Source organism: Etheostoma cragini, chromosome 1 (genome assembly GCF_013103735.1).
Source record: "Etheostoma cragini isolate CJK2018 chromosome 1, CSU_Ecrag_1.0, whole genome shotgun sequence".
In the NCBI taxonomy this organism is placed as follows: Eukaryota; Metazoa; Chordata; class Actinopteri; order Perciformes; family Percidae; genus Etheostoma; species Etheostoma cragini.
Window position 1 is genome coordinate 21,681,952 of NC_048407.1, and position 23,341 is coordinate 21,705,292.

Consider the following 23,341-nt stretch of genomic DNA (forward strand, 5'->3'; position numbering starts at 1 on the left):
CTCTGGTGTATTGGCAAGTTACGCTTCACAAAGCAATCAGTTTGGGAAATAATTAAGAATGGTGATAGCCAGCGCTTCACAAGCGCTATAGAACATAGATAATGGTGGTTATCTAAATTTATTTGATAATCAGAAATTTAGATGTCTTTTGTCCCCAAAACTATTGTGTCAATTAAGAGTCCAAGTGTTCACCTCAACCTCAGATTGCAGTTTATGGAAGGCAGTTCTGACATTTTCACATAACCTGTTGACCCCAACTGTATGGAGAACAATTAAGGTTGCATGGGTACTCCCATTGTGAAAGCTGCAGAGTGAAAGAGTTGTAGATTAGTAACCACTGTAGCAGGTCTTTAGCCTGGTTATCTAATCTGTAAAAAATAACGTGTATAAATAAAGTATTACAACACAATTTAAATGAAAACAGACCAGGCAATTCTGAAGTATGTCAAACATTCTGTCAGGCTTTTCCCATTTAATCTTCTATATAACAATTGTTTGAGTCAAGAATTGTATTACTAACGGTATTAATTGTAGCTCTTTTATCATGTCTCTCTTTTAATGACCAGTTTTCTCAAAACAAACCTCATTCCTCAATTTTTAAATGGCTAAATGGATTGGGACGAACCAGTACATCGGGAAAGCCTCATGGCCGACACCGTCCCGGTGACGGGACCGTTTTCTCCACTTAAGAGAAAACGTTTTCTCCACTTAAACGTTGTCATAAATTACAAGCATTAAATCTTCATAAACACGATCATGCAGCACTCCATTTGAAAGCTCAGAGTCTCATGATTCAATTAAGCCCACACACAAAGCATAAGAGGACTTATAGTGGTTCCAATCCTGTTATGAAGTGAAGAAATACAGAAAGTTACTGCGCCGCTAGGTTCTAAAGTCGAGTGTGCATCCGTACCTTTTTCCTTCTGTCTTTATTCACAGCGGTGAAAGATCACCGAAAACTTTTTTTTCTTCCTACATGGCCAACAATCCAAGGAATTAGAACATCCAAGCCATTTTATCCAAAACGAGCTGGTCCCCTTACAATCTTGTAGTTTGTGGCCAAGTTTCAACGGAAAGAAAGCTAAACAGTTTTTGGGTTTTGATGGCTGCAGCTGTGTCGAAGCAAACACAGGGCCTTAGTTATTGCATTTCAACATTTCATCAATTTTGTAATTACTTATTTCTATACATGTATATAGTTATTTCAAGTATGTGTGTGATTGATGTGGATGTGTTTTTTTACTTGAGAGGTTTTGTATTCTGCACTTTTTTGGCTTTTTCCTTTGCACTTTTCAAAAGGAAATAAGAAAAACGCAAAGACATATCTGTAGAAATAACTTCATAAAAAATACATTTTCTAAGTGTTTTTCTTCTGGATTTTTTTTGTATTAAGTTGAGACATGTGGCTATGGTACTAGTTTTGTGTGTAGCCCATCTGATATGCTTACAGTAGTGTTTTCAAGTCATTTTACAGATGCTTTACTTGGACGGAAATTCTCTATTCTAACCTCTGTAGCTCTGTGTCAGTAAGGCCTAGAATCACACTGAAACTTGTAACAAAAAATTGAGAGTGTTAACTTCCCAATGACCTCAGATATGAAGAATAAATAGAATGGATCCCCTTTTTTCAACTAAACCTTTTCATTGTTGATGCATATGAAAGATTACAAGTACTTGATTAGTAGCTTGGTTGACCTGTGTTGCAGATATTGACACTTGTGCAGATATTGTAGACAGCTAGTCTCTGTTTAATGATTGCTATTCACTTTTATAGCCCTCTCAGGATGCCATCCTCAATAAATATTTGCAAACAGGAAATTTGCAGTATGACTTGAGAGAGTCGTAACACTGGCACCTATGTGTTTTGAGATTAACATGTAATTAAAATAGTAAATCAATATTTATAAAACAGTAGTGCTAAGCAATTGCGAAATGTAATCGGGTCATATAATGCGTCACTGGATGGGGCAGGGCCCTTTAAAGCAGATTCTGCAATGCAAGGATTTATATACTGTACGTACAGGGAACTTAGTATCTAAAAAATGATTTAATAAAAATCAATCAAACACACTGTACACATACACACAATTTTCACATATAAGCACATTCACAAATGCACATATAGAAACCTCACCCAGAGACCCCCTTCCTCTCCAAACCACACTTTTTAAATGTGGAGTGTAGACTTTTTCACTTACTCACCACAGCTTTCCCACAGTTATCGTTTTAAGACTTTCATGCTTACAGCAGCTACAAGTGCAGAGAGAAAACACCTGAAAGCACCCCCCAAACATTACCAAGCACAAATAGAGTGAGACTGGCCCTGCGCACTGTCCATATTTTCCATCCTTCTACTGGAGTGTGGAAAAGCAATGTTAAAAGCTTAATAGACCGCTCCTCTTATTGTTTAAAAATTGCTTGACATATAAATGGCTGAAGAAAACAATGGTTGACCTCAATTATGCATTGAAAATAAAATTATGAGCTAGTGGCTGAATTATTGATGCTGGCACCGGGAACAAGAGCATGTTGGCAATGTGTCACTGCTTTTTTTTGCTGATGCTTCATCTTGTATTGATAATATTTTCATCTAAAAAGCCCATGAAGTCTTGATCTGTGAAAGATGGAAAAACATTCCATGAGTATTGGAAATCTAATGCTCTATTACTGGAAGAGGAAGATGGATAACACAACATCAAGTAAAATAATGGAAAAAAAATAAATAAAAAATATGTAGCTTTGAGAAAGGACTTAGATACGGACTGTTGTTTGAGCAATATACTGTGACATACCTAAAACTTTAATATATTCTCCAATTAAAGAATTGAGACCGCATTGATACATTTTCTAGCCACCATGTTCCATGCCTTATAGAGGCGTTGCGTTAACATTTCATAACAGCGTGTCCGTATCCCGCGCATGAGTGTATATATAAAATAGGACATACAAGCACTAAGACTCTTAGTGTTGGGACTGTCCCATGTGGCAGACGCACTTCCTGAGATGCAAATGCTTGTGGTTCATCTGCAGATAGCCTCTCTCTTATTTGTCTCACTGACTCTGTCTCAGAGCCACTATACTCACACACACACACGCGCACACACACACACACGCATTCACCACAGGCATGTGCACACAAGCATTGATCTGTACAGAGCAATAAAGAAATGATATGCAAAATACACCAGCAGACATGAGCCGACAGCTGACGTGGTGAAGTAAAAAGATAGAAAGCAGAGAAACAAAGTCATATATAAAAAGTTGTGTCTGAACTACCTTCGTTTTTCTGCAAAGGGAACAAAACGCTGTTATCCAGCAAGGTTAGTTGAACAGATATTTTGACGTGTTGAAGATTCCAAATGATCTTCCACTGATCTTTTCACTGACTAAAAACTTAGTCTTCTACCAACAAACATTTCACAGTGGTTGTTTTTCTCCCATTCTAGATCACCACTATTACTGTAGTTCAGAGTGCACAAAGATATAGCCATACATTCACACACTGTTTTGCAATTCATGTCCTCGGTAACAAAGAGAGGTTAAGAGTGTCCTTTTTTGGAGTCGCGTTGTACATTTTTTAGTCCGTGGGGTCAAGTGAGATTGTAAAACTTCAAGGAGTAATGTACTGTACTGCAGCTCGCCTGACTGACTCTGTTAGTTATCCTTCCTCTTTTCATCTCAATGTGAAGCACAATGTGGCAGAAACTCAATCACACTCATACTATATGCACGCATGACCCAAAATGATCACCAATCAGCAGAGTTAATATTACTCATCATGATGGACTTTAGCGCTGCACCTATACGACTGCTGTGGAAATTCCCTATTAATATTGGCAGTGAGTCAAGGAGTACTCATCCCTTATCTCTGTGGATGTTTTGAGAGTTACTCTGGAAAGCTCCAGTTCACCGGGGTGCATTTACTGTTAAAGAGACCATAGTGGAGACGCCGATTACCCAATCAGGTCCTGTGTTTATAGAATAAGCCACAATGAGAGCGGAACAGCACTCATTTAGTGTTTCACAATCGGCGGCCGTTTAGCAGCCTCTGCACAGCCAATCACACTGTGAAGTGAACGTCTTTCACTAGTTCTAGTTGAGTGCAAACTGAGCTCCTTTCTCTACTGACATTTGTTATGTAGCACCGTGAAAGCGTGTTTAATTAAATTTCACCTACTTACCAAGTTATCTCCTTCATTTATTTCCTTATTCAACATGGTTATCGAAATCATGTGCTGTTAAAACATGTACACACACCCTGTCCCTTGGTAGCAATCTAGGGTGCGACAAGTGTCCTCCACTCCAGTAATAAATCAGAAAGAAGAGCCATTCAATTTGGGATGGTGATTGCAAAAAAGTTAATTTTACATGTATGGAAAATGGACTCTGTGCCTTTATATAGTTTGTGGCTGCAACAACTTTCAAACACTTTGCATCTGGAAAGACTGAAATTTTATACTGAAGACAGAGGAGACATGTTTGATAAGACATGGGTCTCGATAGTGAATCATCTAAAAAATGTGAACCCTTAGACGTTGGCTATTTTATAAGACCTCACTGTGAAAATTGTGATTTGTAGATGTCAAATTTGTTTAACTTTATCTTAAGATGTATTTGTTTATAGTATCCATCCTTACCATGGCCGTGGAACATTATTGTAATCCAAGATGAGCTGTGTTCTTTATCTTCATTATATTTAGTTTTAATTTATTTCTTTTGTTAGGTTTTTATTTTCCGTTTTCCCTCTCCCCTTTCCTTGTTCTTTTCTTGAAAATCAATAAAACTTATAAAAAAAAAACATGTACACACAAAAGTTGTATCTAAGGACATAGAAAAGAATTTCCTTTTAAATTATAGTATTTTATAATTTTTTATTGTGTATAATTCTGAATGCTTCTAAAATAAAAAAAAGGTTTCCTAGTGATATTTTCTGAGTTGATGCTTTGTTTATTTGAAACAAAATGAAATGCTATATTTGATCAAAAATGGAAGTAGTGTCTAATTAGTTTGTTCATTGTTTAATATATAATGGAACAAAATCTAAACGTAGATGTATTTTCCAAAAGCATTTTTTGAAGATGCATAAATACATAGGAATGGTTATCTCGAACAAAAAAATGTGAAAAGAAGAATCAAATGTTCTTGTACATTGTAATATAAAATGCTCCATCTATAAAAGAAAAGAGGCTGCTGTCTATAGTCTTTGGCAGCTGAAATTTGTTAGCATCCATTAAAAAAAAGCTCAATGAATGCTCTGTTAACCTTTGAGCACAGAAAGGTTGAGAGAGGTTGACAGAGACATGGAGATTAAGAGAAAATTATACAAGTAAAGCTAAAGTGAAAAACGAGTGCCTGTGATACTTCTCATGAAGCCGTATGACTGGCCTCAGCCCGCGGCCAAGTTTAGGCCACTCACAATCAAAAATCCTGAATATCTTGTTGCATGATTCTCTGAGCAGCACTCACGGCTGATGCATTGCTACAGGGAAGAATATGTTGTAGTGGTTGTTTGAGTCAAACAGTCACAAGTCACGTCTAGTTTTACGTGCCCATACCTCTCCCGCCTACTCATGTGTGTCTTTGGATGTGCAACACAGCCTTAAAAAAACAAAACAGCATGAGGATGTATTTTCTGCTCTGTGTCAGTTTCGTGCCGCCCGTGACTCAACACCTGTCATGCTTCGGTCTTTCATCTCCGTGGCGGTGACTGCTGAGATGCTCTTATTTTTATTTCCGATAAATGACTGATTTTACGTTTAACTGGCAGTCACACACCACTGTTAACCTTTTCACACCTCCACAGCAGTGTGTTTTTCACCTCATTTGTGAGGTGTGAGATGTGTGCTATTAGAAAGCCGCCCACTCTCTTCCTTTCCAGGGTCCCATAAGCTAGCCTGTGGAGGAGCTGCTGAGGAGATCAATATCCATCAGACTGCTAAAATAAATACATTTATCACACCCTGATACTTGCTACACTACACCACACTACAACAGCATGTTACATCTGATTGGAGGCTGAGATACTCAGGCTCACCCACCAGCTAAAGAAGCTGTTGCCAAACTCTCCTTTACTGTGTCTATAAAAAATAAAAATAAAAGTTACATAATACAAGAATTGTCACTTTCAATGGTCTTGAGAAGGAAGATGGCAAACCTATGATTCCTCCGGTTAAAGGAAAAAACAATACTTTTGACTGTGCGCTATATCTTTTGTAAGCTCTCTATGTTCTAAAATCTCATCTGAGGAGAATGTTCCTTCTGTCCTCCCTCTGCTGCAGATAAAGAACAGGCGTTTGAGTAATTATGGTGCATTATCGCCAAGGAACGTTTCATTGCTACATTTTAAGCTGTGTAGTGAGCGGTGACAAACGAACGACCATTTTAATTTCTGTCAGGAGGAAAAACACATGGCTGGAGCCAATGAAGTCAGCTCTCTCATTCTGCCTCTGACTGAGACCATCTGGACCAAATAAAGTTTTTCCCTTTGAATCAACAGCTGTTGGAAATTACGTGCAAACACTCCTCTATATATCAGTCTTTTTTTTTCTTCTTTTGCACTCCTTTAAAATCAACCATGTTTGTTTTATGGTTTTAGTTTAGTGCCAGATTTGATCAGTGCTCAAAGAACAAAAACTAAATAAAACATGACTTTCTAACTGCACCTGTTTTCCCTCATGTCTTTCACTCTGTATCTTTCTCCCTCTCCCCCTGCCCTCGCTGTGGTTGTGATCGAAGGGTTGACCATGTCAGTCAATCTGTCAGTGGCTGACAGTTTTACAACACATGCACTACACTGATGGGGACCATCGCTCATGTAACGATTTCCTTCTACACTGAAATCTAAAGACAAGACAGAGTGAGAGGATTGAAGAAACGGAAGTAAAGGCAGTCAAGTAAAAGTAACGGTTGTGTCTAACAGAGACTTACAGTGAGAGGAAAAAACAATTTGATCTTAGTTTCATCTATGAAACTCAGGTTTTTTTCTCTCAAGCTTTTCACATGGTTTTGAACTCAGAGGTAGGTTTTCCTCTCTGTGCAGCGGAGATGAAATCAGATTGCTTTTCATTTTCCACTGGCCAAAGAACTTGTTCCACTCTGCTGGCAGATAGGGTTGTTAACACTTAGTTGTTATTATAAGGCTAAGACATTTAAACAGTTTTGACAATGATTTTTTTTTTAAACCATAAACAATCTATTATGTGTTTAAAGTAGTATCATCTCTGTCAAAAACACACAAATGAAAAAAAGTTCATTTCCATAGTTTTCTTTCCTGTCGCTAGTTGACAGCAGACACAGACAGTGACAGGAAACAGTCGGACTTGATGGCACATGTCCTAGACGGCTGGGTCAGCAGGAAGCCACAAGTATGCACGTTTGACCTTGGAGTTTTACTTTATATTTTAGCCAATTTGTGGATATAAATCACTTGATGTTTTTTTTGAAAATGTAGTTTGAATTGCCAACAACTTTAGATTAGTATTTTTCTTCTTGATTAAATACTTTTTTTAGTGTTCGCTCCACGGAGAGATAGACCCACGTTTTTCCCTTGCAAAACAGGAAAATGTCTAGTACGTAGTTCATTCTCCCTTAATGACATTTAAGAAACAGTTTGGCAGTTGACTTAACTGTTAAATGTTTTTTGCACAGGGACACAAGATAGGTTTACTAATCTATCTCACAGGGTACACAAAGTGCTGTATAGCTTGCTCCTTTGAGGAAAAATGAGGGAAAGGAGAGCAAACTATTTAAGAAGTAATCCGGTTCTTCGACTAAAACATCTTTTAATTATTTAGAACATTTTGATCTGTGAATGTTTTAATTAAACCAGTGACAGTTTGAATCACAGCCACTTATAGACTAAATGGGTTGAGATCTGCTTTCAAAATTAGTGTGACACTTGACAGTGCTCTAGATTTATTAAAAGGAGCCATGCTACAAATTGAAATTACAGCACAAGTAGTAGTCTCTTCGGAGACCCACGGGAGGAAAGTCCTAAGCGTTCCTCAGAAAGCAGGAGGCAAAAGCTGCCCAGAGGAGAGAGGCAAACGAGCCAATCTGTTTGTCTGTTTACGGGGAAAACGGCAGCAGAAGCATCCTGCCACCCTGCACCGTCATATGGGAGCCAGGCTCCCACAAACACATGCTTAATGACTCGATTTATTCATCCCGTCACTATATCTTCATCTTTGCCTCTCTGTTTTCTCTAATGGTTTTGCCCATATGCACTTCCAGTTTTCCATCCCCATTGGTATATTCAAGTTATGGGCACAACGTTTAATAGCTTATCTACGCTAGCTCCTGTGGAGGTGCGGAGGAGCATGCTTGTGGATGGCGATATATAAGACAGAACTGTGTCCTTGGAAAATGGTGCCGTGTCCCATTACAAACTCAGGGCAGGGGTCGCTGGTAGTTTCCAGTCATGCGGTCATAGAGGGGTTGTGTTTTCAGTAGCCGTGTGATGCATGTCAGTGACATCTGGGCCAACGTTGCCAGAGCATCGATCTGAATGTAGCTCTGGAAGGTCTCTCAGAGGCTTTATTCTTAAATCTATGCTGACAGGCGATGACATGATGGAGACGGGCCTGCCGAATAAATTGTGTCCTCTCTCTCCTTTCACTGTCCTACTCACACTCCCACTTCCCTTGTCCTCTCTCTTCTCTTTTACTTCCTTGTCCTATCACTCTTCCTTTCTTCAACCCCCCCCCCCCCCCCCCCCCCCCCCCCCCCCCCCCCCCCCCCCCCCCCCCCCCCCCCCCCCCCCGTCTCTATCCCACCTACTTCTCTACTCATCGCTTGGATGTGTTGAGCACAAGATGTCAGATTATTTCCCAGCAGACACTGCGTTGTGTGACAGAGGACTGGAGCTGTATATCACTGGATGACACTTCCTCCTGCTTCCCCGCTCTCTCCTCAGACAACATCAAATATTTCCAGGCCTTTTTGATCACTTAAAAGGCTTGTATTAGGAGAGGAGCCGGTGCTTAAACAAAAGCAAACAAAGTGTTTCATCTGTCATGTTTGTCAGTGGGCCATGTGTAACAGCTTTTCTATCGGAGAGGTGCTAAACCACACAATATCACACGTTATGGGACTCTAAAGCAACCCTGACTCTCTGAGATTCAAAAGAGGCAACACAATTGTACAGTAACATATATTTTCTGTGCTAATCTCTATGTTTAAAAAAACAACCAAATACACGTATTATATTTAAAAACTAAATTAAAACTTCACTTCTTTATCACTTATAATGATGAAACATAAAATATCTTCAGCTTTCAGAATTGTTATGTTCTCTAATACTGGGCTTCAGTCCATTCTATGAATTGTAATTGAATGCAGTGAGGGCTTTGGCACGGGTGGGGCCGATCGCTCAGCATATTGTTTCTACGGCACCTGTCCCCTCGCAGATTAATAACTCTGTAGTCTGCGCAGGCAAAGCATGCATGGATACCAGAAATTACAATACTAATTCAGGACTAGGGATTTATACACAGCCTCTCCCAGGATTTATGACGAAGTGAGCAAGGGAGTAAGAAAAGAGAGAGAGAGAGACAGGAAGAGAGACTAATAATACTAGCAAAAGTGATTAGCTCAAACGGAGAAATTGTGCGTATGTAGTCCTGCGATTATTATTGTGTTTCTCATCACATAATGAGTTTGAACAATGCAGTTAATGGAATTATTGGCGAGCCACCAGAACCGGGGTGTATATAAGCTTGATAGCATTTTTTCATCAATAAATCACTCCAGTGCACATGGCAATATTTAAATCTATGTTATTAAAATTGTTGGAACAACACTATCAGATTTATGTTGTGTTATTTTATTATGGATTGATTATCATCATCACAGGCATATCTGATTTGCATGGAGGCAGCTGGAGCGTGGTTGGTTTAATCCATTTTGATTGCTCTGCAGAGGAATGCCACTGCTTTGGTTGAATGGACAGCCGTGTACTTCTGATGATTGGCTTAGAGAGAAAATAAACCAGTGTTCTTCCTTTGTTCTCCTATAATTTTAAGTATTTGTTTCTACCAGTATTTGTATCTTTAAATTATATATGTCTTCTTTCCTGGTATTATCGCATAAGAAAATACATTACAATAAAAAAAACACAGGAACAAATCTTGTATCATTACCTCTTCTTATCTTGGTGAAAGTTGAGGCACAGGGAGGCTTCATGATTATCATTATCAGTTTTATGAAAGCATTATGACTCATTAAAAAAAGAAAGAAGCCAAAATCATTCAGTGGAGGAAGACAATGAAAAGAGTTCCATAAAAGGCATACTGGCGTTTCCAAGTCATTTCAGTTGCATTAAAACCAGAGAAACACAACAATGAAATAGAAGCAGGAGTGGGACCACCATACTATGCTCTCTGTTTACAAAGTAGCCTGATGTGGATCTAATTATAATCAGTTTAGTGTATTCTGTTTTGTGATGACTGTATACATTTTATCTAGTCTGGACAATGAGGGAAGAGATCAGTCTCGGCACGGAGAAGCATCCAAGTACGCCCATTCACCGATACGGCAGCAGAATTACCGGCTCTCAGAAGTGTGACAGCCCTGAAATTACAATTGAGTTTCACTCTTTCCCTCTTTCAAACCTACCTCCTTCTCCCTCCCTTCCAGGACTCTCTTTCATGTTCTCTCTCTCTCTCTCTCTCTGGCTCTCTCTCTTTCTTTCCTTCTCTTTCTCTCTCACTCTCTTTGACGGCTCAATAACAGGTGCCATGCTAAGAGAGCTGTTAAAGCCGTCCCTGAGTGGTTGTGTCAGCAGCAATGTTAGGGTTGAGCTTTCCAACCTGCTCACCATGCAGGAAAAAGGAATGAGAGAAGTAAGAAAAAAATCACTCTGTTCCCCAAATGACGCCCGCTGGGAGCCATCGTGCGCTAAATTTCACCGGGTGGTTCTCCCCTGTTTTCTGTCTTGTGGCCCCCGGACTCCGATTTACAGACAGAGCCATATTGGGCCTTTCTGCATGGAGGGGCCTAAGCAGCTGTGTTCAGCAGAAAAAAATGACTACAACAAAATAAAGAAATAAATAAACAAATCAAAAATACATAAGAAAGGCTTATTTATTTGCAAATGCTTGAATAAGGACTTTTTGTGTGCCATCTGCAGAAAATGAACCGTGTAGTCGGACCTTGATTGCAGTTACGCAGGTTTGGCCTGACTATTCAAAAAAGCCCTAACTTGAAAATCCACTCAAGGGTTGGAAATTCTCCCATCTGCATCAAAACAAGTTGATAAAAGTTTTTGTGTGCCGCTGTTGACTTGAAGAGCCAATTTACTGCGTGCCACTCAGCTGATACTGATATTGCCCGCCTTTAACACAAACAAGGTGATCTGTCGTCATGATTGCTCATCTTCATCTCGTCTTTAAGCACACTCCTTAAGATTTGAGAGGTTCTTGGCAAAATCTATGCAAATGAATCTGCTTTGTGAAAAGACCCATCACTTTGCATGAAGCCTGGAGCGGGCAATAATCACAGACGGATTGTGTGCAAACAAGAGATGCTAAGCACCTCAAACCTCTGCAGGCGACAGAAACACACAGAGAAACACGCCACATGGTGAAGGAGATAAGTCAAACAGTCAGGTGATTGCTCTTTTTTTTTTTTGTTGATCAGCAACAAAACAACATTATGTTTACCTTTAAAACTTTCTGATTCTGTGTGCTGACTCTTGTAGAAATGTGCATACATTTTAAGAATAACACTTACACTGCTAATATAACTATGACTGGGGAAAAATGAAGACAAAGTCCAATGACCAAGATCAGGCTTTTGATTTTACATGTCACAAGCACGTTAGCATATGGACTCGGCGTCTCAGCATCATTCATAAACCTTTTTTTGAGGGGAGTAGGGGTAGAGATATGTTAGCATATAGGCAATCTAAATTTAGTTTCCATCCCATCATGGGGCGTTTCAATTTACGTGCACAAAAAAATGATAAATTTCAAAGGTGACCTGATGGGTTTCATTACAGCTGATTGATTGGCTTATGTGAGGGTGTCACGAAATGTACACAGTAGACATAGTACACTTTCAGGATCCAACATAGGACATATAGGCCATCTAACCATGGCGCCTGTATACCGTAGGTCAGTGACGGACAGTATATCTGAATATGTCTGCAGCTTTCTGAAATATTTAGTACTGAAGAGTTAGAATACATTAAAATGTTCATGCTTTGCTGCTTAAAAAATCAGAATGATGATGAGTTCAATCAGAATCGGCTAAAACAAAATTGCTAATCACAAGGAAATGGTGGGTTATTATTAACGTGTCTCACAAGTGAAAACAAGCAGTACACACAGAGGAAAAGCATTCATACAATTTTTAAAACAACACCACTCATCTGCTATTATGCTTTACTTTCATACTCACAATTATTGTTCTTTGAGTCTTTAAAAACAGACCGACAACTCATCTAAACTATTTTACAAAACCCAGACGTACCAGACATCATTATTTCCAAAAGTAATAAACAATGTCTAACTTAGAAAAATGACATATACTTACTAATTAAGTAAATATTTAAAAAAATGATTTATACTGTTTTATGGGTAGTTGGGTAGTTAAACAAACTGAGGTTATTTATAGTAGATGTAGTATTTGTGGACTATCCCAGTTCATAGAATAAATTAACAAAAGAAAATCTTACTTTTAAAATTAGGTGTGATGGAAAAAGTTCCAGAGCAGTTATTGTTTTTACAATGGATGTTTCTGCATTATTTGCGAGTGTTTGGGAACAAAGTGGGGATCTGTGAATCCCTCTATGAACTAGTAAATAACCCCTGCAATTCATCATAAAAACAAGAAGGAAATGTCAAGGGCACAGGAGGCCCTTTTTTGTCGAGGTCACACACAAAATATAAACAGTAACACACATGCAAACACAGACACACAGACACACACACACACACACACACACACACACACACACACACACACACACACACACACACACACATTTACATGCTGCATTGTGACCACACTGTGCTATATAGAAGTTGAGGCATTGACAAATCACTGAGACCGGAAAGTGGGGCTGAGGTGGGACTAATTGAAATGAACTTTAGAAAAGGGGGGACACCTAATTAAATATGAACTTTCTATCCTGTTTGTGTTGACATCATGGGTCCTAAATTTAAGCTCATCTTTGTTTGGCCAAACCTGGCGATGCAGCTAAAAGAATACTGTATGTGAACACGGAGAAGGAATAAGGTCATTGCTTTTCCTCAGTGAAAACATATTTTTCCTTGTCCCAAGTCACTTGCGACACTTTTCTGTAGTGTGTGAGGGGCCCATTCATTATCTACCACTTTCCCGTAGAGAGACCGTAGCGCATATGGTATCTTGTGTTGTGTGTGTTTCCGTGTTTATCTGTTCTGGTTTGAGACCGCTATCATGAGCGGTGCACTTATTGGCATACATACAGCATGTCCTTATGCACCTGTGTATATGTGACTGAGTGTGGGTGGAGGATGGATGGGTGTGCGTATACGTGCATTTGTTTGTTGCTGTTTATTGCCTGTTCTATTTTCCGTTTTACCTAGTCGGGGACACAGCCCTGTGCAGGAGCTGTGAAGTTTCCCAGTAACAGGCTAATTCCTCAGTGGCTTTTTAGAGTGTCTCCAGCAGTGCTAAGTGTTCTCCTCTCTGTGCCTGATCAGAAAACAGGACCACTTTAGTCAGTTTGTTTAAGGTCCCCCGAGAAGGCTCTCATATCCTCCCTCTACTCACCCCTTCCTTTTCCCTACTCTGTGTCTCTCACACTCTCACACACACTTACAGTGCCACCTTCACACTTCCTATCCTACATGGCATTTTAAATAGATAAACTTGACATGTGGATTACTCAATTCCATTCTCAGATAATTTTCTAAAGTTTGTGCATTATTCCATCATCGTCATTTGTTTCAAATTTTTCTGTATTGTGTCATTGTGAGCTTTTGTTTTAAATAGATAGAGTACTGATGAAGATGAGGCCATGGTTTTTCTATTTGGAATTAATGGTTCAATGACTAAAGCTTGCTTTCCTTCAATATGAAGCATTCAGTACAAGGAGCTTTACAGATTGTGCTGCACCAACGGAGGAAGACTCAGATGTGTAATGTGCCTCCTCAAAAATGACTCTTTGAAACTTCATTCGATGAAAAGCTTTGAGTAATATAATTTGGTGAATACAAGAAATTGCTTTTGAACATACTGCAGCAAAATATTTATGCTGAGGATAAATGTTTATGTGAGATATATTAAACAATACATAAAACTATCCACTTTTTTAAATCACTAAATTATACTCAACAGGTGTTCTTCTCCATAATGTTCAATGAATTATCTTTTTTTCCTGCATTTGCTACAAATTGTAGCTGGAAAATTTCATAAAGAAACAGTGACATTTAGCTTGAGGAAACCAGATGACACGTTTAATGCAAAATACTGTATATGAATCAAAGGATCTTTAAGGATTGGCAACTAAAACTGCACTACATTTCACACTATTTTATTAGAATAGAGAATAGGATATATTTGCAAGGGAAATTTTTTGCATAGAGAATTTATCCCACAACATCGAGACATATTCACTCTGTTTTCTATGGCCTGTTCTGCTATCCTTGTGTAAAGGTGAAGTTTTCTCACAAGAGCTGACAAGTGTGAAATTACGATAGGAAGTGCTTCATACCCTGCCATTTACCTTCATTCATTACCAAGCCCTACACACAGACACAAAGTCACATACACACACACACACACACACACACACACACACACAGAACTCATTTCTTTAACCAGGAGTCTAGGAAAATATTACACATAAAATGCATGACAGTTTTGCATTCCGAAACTCTGACTACTCTCTCAAATGCATCTCCTTGCCTTTGGAATGGTATTGAATATAGAAGTACAAAGGTATTAGAAAAGGGGTTGGAAGTAGAGATAGACCTACAGTACATGGATTATAGATGTTCAAAGGAGCGCTGGACCACAGATTTTCTACCAAGAGGTTAGGCAGGTCACAGGACACCGAGGGAACCCTCTCTCTGTCTCTCTCTCTCTCTCTCTCTCTCTCTCTCGTTCTCTCTCTTTCAATTCACATTATTTCTATTGCAAAAGAAAGAACTGAGGTACACAAAGCATTTCTACAGAGTATAATATGGAACCGAGTCAAACAATAAATCACACATTGCATATGGTATAATTAGTGCTCACAAGTCTTGAATTGTCGTTTATATAGAAAAAGAGTGCAGAAAATAAATAAAAAATTATCATTCTGTGTCTTTATGCTCTCTAGTTAGTGTGTGTTGTCTGAAGGTTATCCAGCTGACTCTGTGGCCAAAGGAACTGAGGAGACGCTGGGCGGTCATAAGTCTTTGTCTTTGAAGACTGCACGCTGTGTTCGTATCGCTGTTGCAGCGTAATTGATACAGGCTCACGCTGTTGAGCTTAACGGAGCCCCATCATGGCCTTACACTCAGATCTCTCACAGCTGTAGGGCTCAGAGCACTGAGCTCTCACAAAATCACACAAACATGTGCTGACACACACACACACACACACATAACACCCAGCTGGCTTCTGGCGAGATCACAGCTAAAGTGATCCAGAGCGGGGCTGGTTAGACTAACACTAATGGAGATGAGCTGCCTGGTTTGCTCAATGGAAAATTGAGCAGAGTTGATGCTTATTTTATCACAGCAGTATTCCTTTCCCTCGGGAATAAAGAGTCATCTTACACTGATTTTAAATCTTTTTGAAACAAAGAAAAATGTACATTGTGGCATTTTTTGAGGGAGCTTGTTGGCTCACTACAGAGAATGCTTTATCATCTGAAGTGTTACAGTGAATGAAACCGAATGTGATGGATGATTTTTCTTCAAGTAGCATGCAGAAAGGATACATTTGTAAGGGCATGCTGTGCTCAATCCGAGCTCTTTCACTGACAACAAGCTCTTTCACTTGGCTCCTTAGAGGCAAGTGCATTAAATCATGTCACCAGTCGGTCCGGTGAAATCTGGGCCACACCTGAGTGCATATGTCCTGCCCAGCAGCACTGTAGCGTAGTAAAAACTACAGAGGATCACTGGCAAGCAGGAGGAGGTCCAATGCTTTTATTCCTGCGCCTGACATTTTGTGACATTTAGGAAGTCGTTAAAGGTGTGAGCATGTGAAGTTGGAGAGCGTAGCACCTCAGGCGGAGAAAGACCCTCAGTGCTGTCACAAAATAAAACCTTGTTGGATGAACTGATTATGCTGTCAGAAAAACCTTAGCATTACATTACACTTTCCTGGAAAGATGTATTTACTGTGTTTACATATCAAGTACGGTGGTGTGCGCTATAAAGACGCCTGTGGCTGTGTAGTAATATAATTCATCCTTGTAGAAGGGAGAATGCACTGCAACTCTCAGATGGAGTGCAGTCCATCTCTGGCCTGGACTGTTCTGGTTGTTTTTCCTTGCGGTCAGTCTTGGCTGTGACACAAACACACATGGTCCACAGAAGATAAGAGTCTCCTCTTTTATGAGCCTCTTCCTCTCCACCAACAAACAGCTATTACAGTTTGCCCAGATCTGGCTCCTGATGGTGCTGCTGACAGCTAATGTCCTGCTATTTGTCCATCTCTGGCATCCGTCTCCATAAAGGCCTTGCTGTGAAACACCCCGCTGACCTACATCGTTAGGGGCCAACCCTGTCTTTAAAGCTGTAAATGTTTGTTCAGAGGCAGTCCCCTGTTCTGAAGTAGCGATTAGCCTTTGGTAGAGAGAGAGGAGCCCTCAGGTTCAAAGCCCTTCCTCTACTGACAGGATGTCAGCTCCAATACTAACAGAAAACACAGACTGAGAAATGCAGAGGCAAAGACAGGACTGTGATTACAAAGCTTCTCTGCTCTGGGCTCTGTACTGCTTCTCTGGAAGGAAAAAAAAACAACCACAAAAACCTTCTCAACCCAATGAATTGACGACTATATGTGTACCTGTAGTGGGGAAGTGGGATGCATTCCTACACTATTAAAGGTAGGTCTACATGGTTTAACCAGGCAATGCACCAGAAGACATAAACCTTTAGCAGGTCTTGCTTGTGTTATGGGTGGGCTGTTAAAATTTTTTAATAATCTCTACAGTTCACAAATGTGATATGTATTCTCCCAACAATATCACAATTGTTGTCAAATCAAACTATATTGCTGATAAATTGTTGTGAATGTCAATTATGTGAGCATGACATCAAAGATGTTGTTTGTTATAAAAAGTTTACTATTACCAATTTAAGGATAATTAGTTGAGTAGACAACTAAAACCAAATGCAGAATGGGATTTTGGACAATGTAGAATAAACCACGATAAAACCATGTCTATTGTGTATATGGATCTAGTGGTGTTTTTGCACTTAATCCACGTTGTGACCACATTTCAAAAGTGGATACTGTTGAAACTTTAGATTAGAAGTCTTCAGTGCAACAATGCGGCTCTGCCGTAAAAGATTGAGGCTTAATCATGTTTAGGCATGTGAATACCATCACGTCCAACCCTCTTACTTTCCATTTTTACTATTTTATGTCAAAATACATAGTTTTGCATCTTTTGTACTTTACGTATCACAATCATCTTTTTTTCTCAACTTTTGAGCTCTGATGTCAGTTTAAAGACATGAAATTTGTGATGCCCAGGCTTGGTAATCAGTCATCTAACCCTTCCCCTTTTTACACCTTGCATCCAGGGATATCACAATCCTCTCCCATGATGCACTAAAGCCTAATGCCTGTTCCATGTAAATCTGTCTATAAGAGTAAGAGTGAAAGTCATCCAGGTCACAGTTAGACCTTTGCCCATCAATCTGAGGCACAAACTCTCCACACATGGAGGTCCTGACATTCCCACAATAAATGCAGTGGTAATGGAGTCCCAAAGATGCCTGAGGGGACATGAGTCACAGAGAATAGAGATGGTGACAAAAGTTTGCCACAGTTGGATGCCTCCAGCCTCAGGTTCAGGCCTCGAAAAAGTAGCTCCAGTCCTAAATCCTTTGTGGTAACCAGCACAGGTCTTTCCTCAGCCACATCCTTCATCACATGGAGAGGACAGGAGGGCTTTATGATGGATGTTACAAAGTTGACGGCTGGGGATTTGGGGGTTTAAATAGGAAGCACATCTGTAATATCCTGTGTGGCCTCTCATCTGCTACATTTCAAATTTCTCTCTCTGTCTCCCCCCAGTATGACAGCCACAGGCCTACACGCTGATCTGTGAGCAGGTACAGCTCAATCTTAGCTGCTCCTTCCCACAAGGCAGATGCATAAGAGGAAACCCAAGGAGGTTCTTAATCTGCACACAAACATCTTCCAACAGCCGTACCTATAACTGAACTGAAGTACAGATTCTACATATTTGCATATTTCTACATCATGGACAGCTTTACACTACTGTACACAAAGCAGTCACACCATGTAGACACAGTGGCAACTCTATGAGCCCCTATTATACATTCACACTATGTATTTTGGCAGCCGTCAACAACCCAATCCAGTGAAGTCTTTTACAATAAATTAATTTAGTCCCTACAATAAAGAACATCAAATGATGGAATATAGCCATATTGAGAGCTCCCTTGGCTTTATAGCCACTTTTGATGAATAATTCAAGTAGTACTTTGAATTATTTACATTAAAAAAGAAAACTAGCTTTCTTGTTAGTGTAGCACTCTCTTGAAGTCATGGGGAGATTTTTGTAATCTTGTTGTTATGATATGGTTTTCATTATTGTAACTATCAGCACCTGGGAACACAGCAGCTTCTAACAGAACGGCTGTACAACTTCAAGGAACATGAATTCTGTTTGTGTTGGGTTTTTTTAACTCGTCGCGGCCCGTCTGACCTGAACCTGTCTGGGCTAAAGCCAAAACTAAACACACAGACATCTGGTCCCTGTAATCCTCTTATAACCCCCCCCCCCCCCCCCCCCCCCCCCCCCCCCCCCCACACACACACACACACACACACACACACGTACACACACACACACACAGATCTCGATGGCCAGCCTGTGGTGTCTGTGACATTGTGACATGGCAATTAACTTTAACTTATGTCCATTGATTATCCAAAAGCAGCTTAGCCTAGCAAGGGTCAAGGAACATACTTAAACTCTAAGCATTGAACATGACAAGCGAAGAGAGGTCAAGGGGCTGTCACACCCATTTGACAATGACTGTCTGAGTATGTGTTGTGTATACAGTAGATACATGACTCCACACATGCAGTGACAGAATGCGTTTGTTTTACAATGTAAAACAGACTGTCCTAAAATCATATTCCAGGGTGAAAAGCATGAGTGTCTCAGAGTGACACAATAGAATATGTATGGATATATACATTTTTTTTTTGGAATTTTAAGAAAGAAATGATCTTTACATGTGTAAACTCCCAGTGATGAAAAACAAGAGCATTTCATCTATGTTTGGTCTGGACCATCCAATCTTAGTTTTGTTGATATAAATGATGCAATATTTTGTTGTGTTTTTAATGAAACATTTTGATCTGTATTTGATAGCTTTTCTGTAATAGTTATTACGCTGATTTGTTGGTTTACACTTTTTTAAAGGTTTCTTTTTTTGGCATGTTCATGTTGTGCTCTTCATTTTCCATAAAAGATGCTATCAAGAATTACAATATGCACAAAACAATTTCTCATTTATTGCTCATTTACCCATCAGTTTCTTAAATCTAGTTTGGACTTTACGGCCCAAAAAAGAACAGTTATTTTTAAATTTGTTTGATGATCAGTAAATTTGCTTTGTTGTTTTATAGTCGTCTCTTTTAATAATAGTAGTGTACGGCAAATAGTCTTACTGGGCTTTGAGACACTATGCCAAATAGTTTCTGGGGTTTTGGCAACTAAATTAATTTATTTAATATTTTGTTCAGAGATGATGTTACTGGAAGATAATGTTCAGAGATGAACCCTATCCCCTATTGATAATGCAAAAGCCCACGTTTTAGAGAGAAGAAAAGAGAAGGGAGAAGTTTGAGAGTGACAGGAAAGCCTGAGTGAGGGCCCTGAGATAATGAAGAGGAAACTGTAGTGTCCCTGCTACACGACCCTGTTGTCATCACTCACAGAAAACATTCTTCATCATCCAAGTTTGCATCTTGTTGTTCTTAATTTATTACATGTTCCACATGTTAAGTGTGCAAGCCTCTAGGGTGCAATTTTAGCAGCACGAACTATCAACAAATCTTTGTTTCTCCCCTGGCAGAGCGCTTAGTAGAAGCGATAAAAGCATTTTGAGAGAAACAGACTGGAACAATGGTGGGGACTATACTCTAAACGGCTTCCTGTTGCGCTGCAGCGCAAGATTGAGCACTGCTTCTGAAGAGGAGAGAGAGAGAGAGAGAGAGAGAGAGAGAAAGGCGTTTCCTTTCACGGGTACATAGAGCTAAGCAAGAGATACACAGAGTGAATAAAAGTGAGAGAGACACTTAAAAGAAACAGTTTATTGAATCTGCCGGGGTAGAGCTTGTGTGTGAAGTAAGAGCAGTGCAAAGATGCATGCGTGTTTACAGAGGCATGTCTTTAGTCTCTACACAAGTCTCTCCAAGTCCTTTCAGCCACTTAGCCCCCAGCTTGAGGGAGCTCAAGATGCTGTTGTTGCAATGTCTCAAGGGTTAAAATACTAAAGAGCCAGATACTTTCAAAATGAAGAACAGTATTGTGTTTTAGATGTCTCTGTATCCTTAAATTGTAAAGAACAATAGATATGTTTTTGCAAAAGTTCTTCATCTATGACACACTAATCAGTGCAGAGTCATTTTACATATTCATAGAGACCAACACTTTCTGAGACCCTGTTCTAAGATTAAAAGATGAGAGGCAGAATCAGCTGTAAAGAATTACTTTGAAGATTTGCAACCACTGCTTCCATGGACCAAGCAACTTTCTGCTCTTTGCATCTTTTTCAGTCAGTCTTTACAGTTTTAAAACAATAAAAACAACTTAGGATTCACATTGGACCTCAAAGATTACACATCTAAGCGCTTTGTGTGCAGATTCAACACATTCTCACTCCCATTGTGTCAAATACAGACAGTTAGCCATTTGCTTTTGTCTCCTTTAGCTTCATTTCTAAACACACTTTACTGTATCTAAACATGCTTGGTTGGGACTATTCACATCACTTTGGACGCTCTGGGTTGGGACATACATTTAACTGACATGCGGGACAAGAACGGGACAGTTTGGTTTAGGAAAAGATCATGGGTGCTGTTATAAAATAAATGTTATAGTGACACGCGGGATAAGAACAGGGCACAAACCTTGGTCTCCGGGTTGAAAGTCCTGTGTTGTTTGACCCATTCACCACTCCAATCAGCCTCTATACTACTCGCTGCCATTGTCGCTGATAATATTAAGTCACCTTAAAGCACCGCGGAGCAGCTGCTCGGCCCGGTGTGTTCCATGAACGCTGAAGGGTGCTTTTGCATCAGATCTGATGCTGAGAGGCAAAGCCCAAGCGTCTGTACGGGTTGGAAGAAGGAATGGGTAGGAAGATTTGCATTCATGTCTTTTAAAAAATATGTTCACATTAGTTTAGCAAGTCCATTTTGTAAGAAATTGAATGCTAGCTGGATTTTGTCCTTTTTAATTAAACAACTTAATCACTGTTTGTTTGTGTTTGTCTTATTGTTAAGGATCCTGATTTGACTGCTAGTCTCACAGTTGAATCTTTGCAGAGGCGTTATGAAATGAGGATCATGCCGTTTTGGCTGTGTGGGGGTGCTGAATGTCTGATTTGACACAGAACTACCTGTTCGACGCTCTTACATACTTTTATCTCTTCACACATTGACTAATGTAACTCACTATTCTCTACACTCAGTATGTCTGCCTTTGTTCACCTTCAATCTAGTTAAACATGCTTCCGCAAGGCTGCTTACCTTTTAAAGTTATAATTTATGATTCATATAGCAGATACAAGACAACCATACTGTACAGTTCCAATCCTTTGTAACAACTCCCATGCCAAGAAGGCTACTTACAAGGTCATCTACATGGTCTCACATCACCCTTGATGACAACAACACAAGCGTGCAGTCTAAATAACTTTAAATTAATCTTATACACCCCTGCCCCACTAATGCAAAAGAAACTACTCTTTTAATTTCGGTGTCTCAATCGGTTGCATGTTTAAAACAAGGAGCTTTACACACAACCTTATCACAGCTGAATATATCATCACTGTAGCCAATGTGGCAGGTGAGCGAAAGCGTTAAAGGTGCTCTAAGCGATGTTGAGTGACATCACTTCTTGTTGACGTTCGAAGTATTTTCAAACAAAACGAGACTAGCTTGCCCCTCCCTCCTCCTCATCCCGTCCCCTCCCCCTCCCTTCTGTGCTTCCGTACACTAACTCCTCACCACCAAATCCTTCTTGTTGGTCAGTCAACACTGTTTGCCGTTTGTAGACCCTGGGCGGTCTACAGAGAACGCATTTTCTTACAGTGTGTTCTGGGGACAGGCAGCTTGCGGATAGTGAGTGGATGTTTGTTGTATGTGACAACAAATGTTCTAGGCTAAAACATGTGTGACATCTCTTAGAGCACCTTTAATGTCAAGTCCTTAATGTATGTAATGAAATCCATACAAAAACACATTTTAACTGACATATTACCAAGACGTGTTGCACTATACATATATTTAAGACACATGGTCATCTCATGCAAGTACTGAATTAGAGTACTGGCACTATTTTTGGTCCAATTCCGGCACAGTTATGTGCACTGTTATATGTTAGTGCCCCTCTCCCCATATGATAGGCATGATATAGGGGACACCCCTAGTCTAAATTTCGCAAATAATGAATAGGAAACAAAAAGTCAGTGAACCAAGCAGCAATAATGTTTTTTCCTGGATGCATTTGTTAAAGCAAATTGCAGTATGCAAACATAGTAGAGACTGGGTTAAGATGTATAGTATGAAGATATTCCATTAAGCTCTGACTGCCCTAGCCATCTAAACCCATGTATAGAACTCTACCTAATTACCTCTGAAAGAGTGATATATTCTAACCCCCATCTCTCATCCCAAACTGGCAGAGTGTCCCCATGTAGGCACCCTTAGCCTTGAACCAGAATCCTTGACAGGGCCTCACCCAGCTTAAATACAGGGTGTTCCTTATTAGCACAGTGCCCAAGATAGGACCGTGAAGGCTGGATAGGTGAGAACTCCCTCAGGGGAAATAGGAAGGATAGATGACATTTTGGCTTTGACTCAGACCTATTTGGATATGGTAGTACTTTGTCACTGTCTTGACTTGCAGACATAAAAATGG

General features: G+C 39.8%; 1 protein-coding gene and 1 long non-coding RNA gene across 4 annotated transcripts in view; one reads left to right on the top strand and one right to left on the bottom strand.

The window, feature by feature from the left end:
- mafa (v-maf avian musculoaponeurotic fibrosarcoma oncogene homolog a (paralog a)) overlaps nt 1-23,341 on the bottom strand; it is a 76,916-nt gene that overhangs the window by 3,811 nt on the left and 49,764 nt on the right. The window lies entirely within an intron of this gene.
- LOC117945462 lies at nt 230-21,818 on the top strand. Its single transcript, XR_004656817.1, has 3 exons — nt 230-259; nt 13,657-13,662; nt 21,723-21,818. It is a non-coding gene; the product is annotated as an uncharacterized LOC117945462 (long non-coding RNA).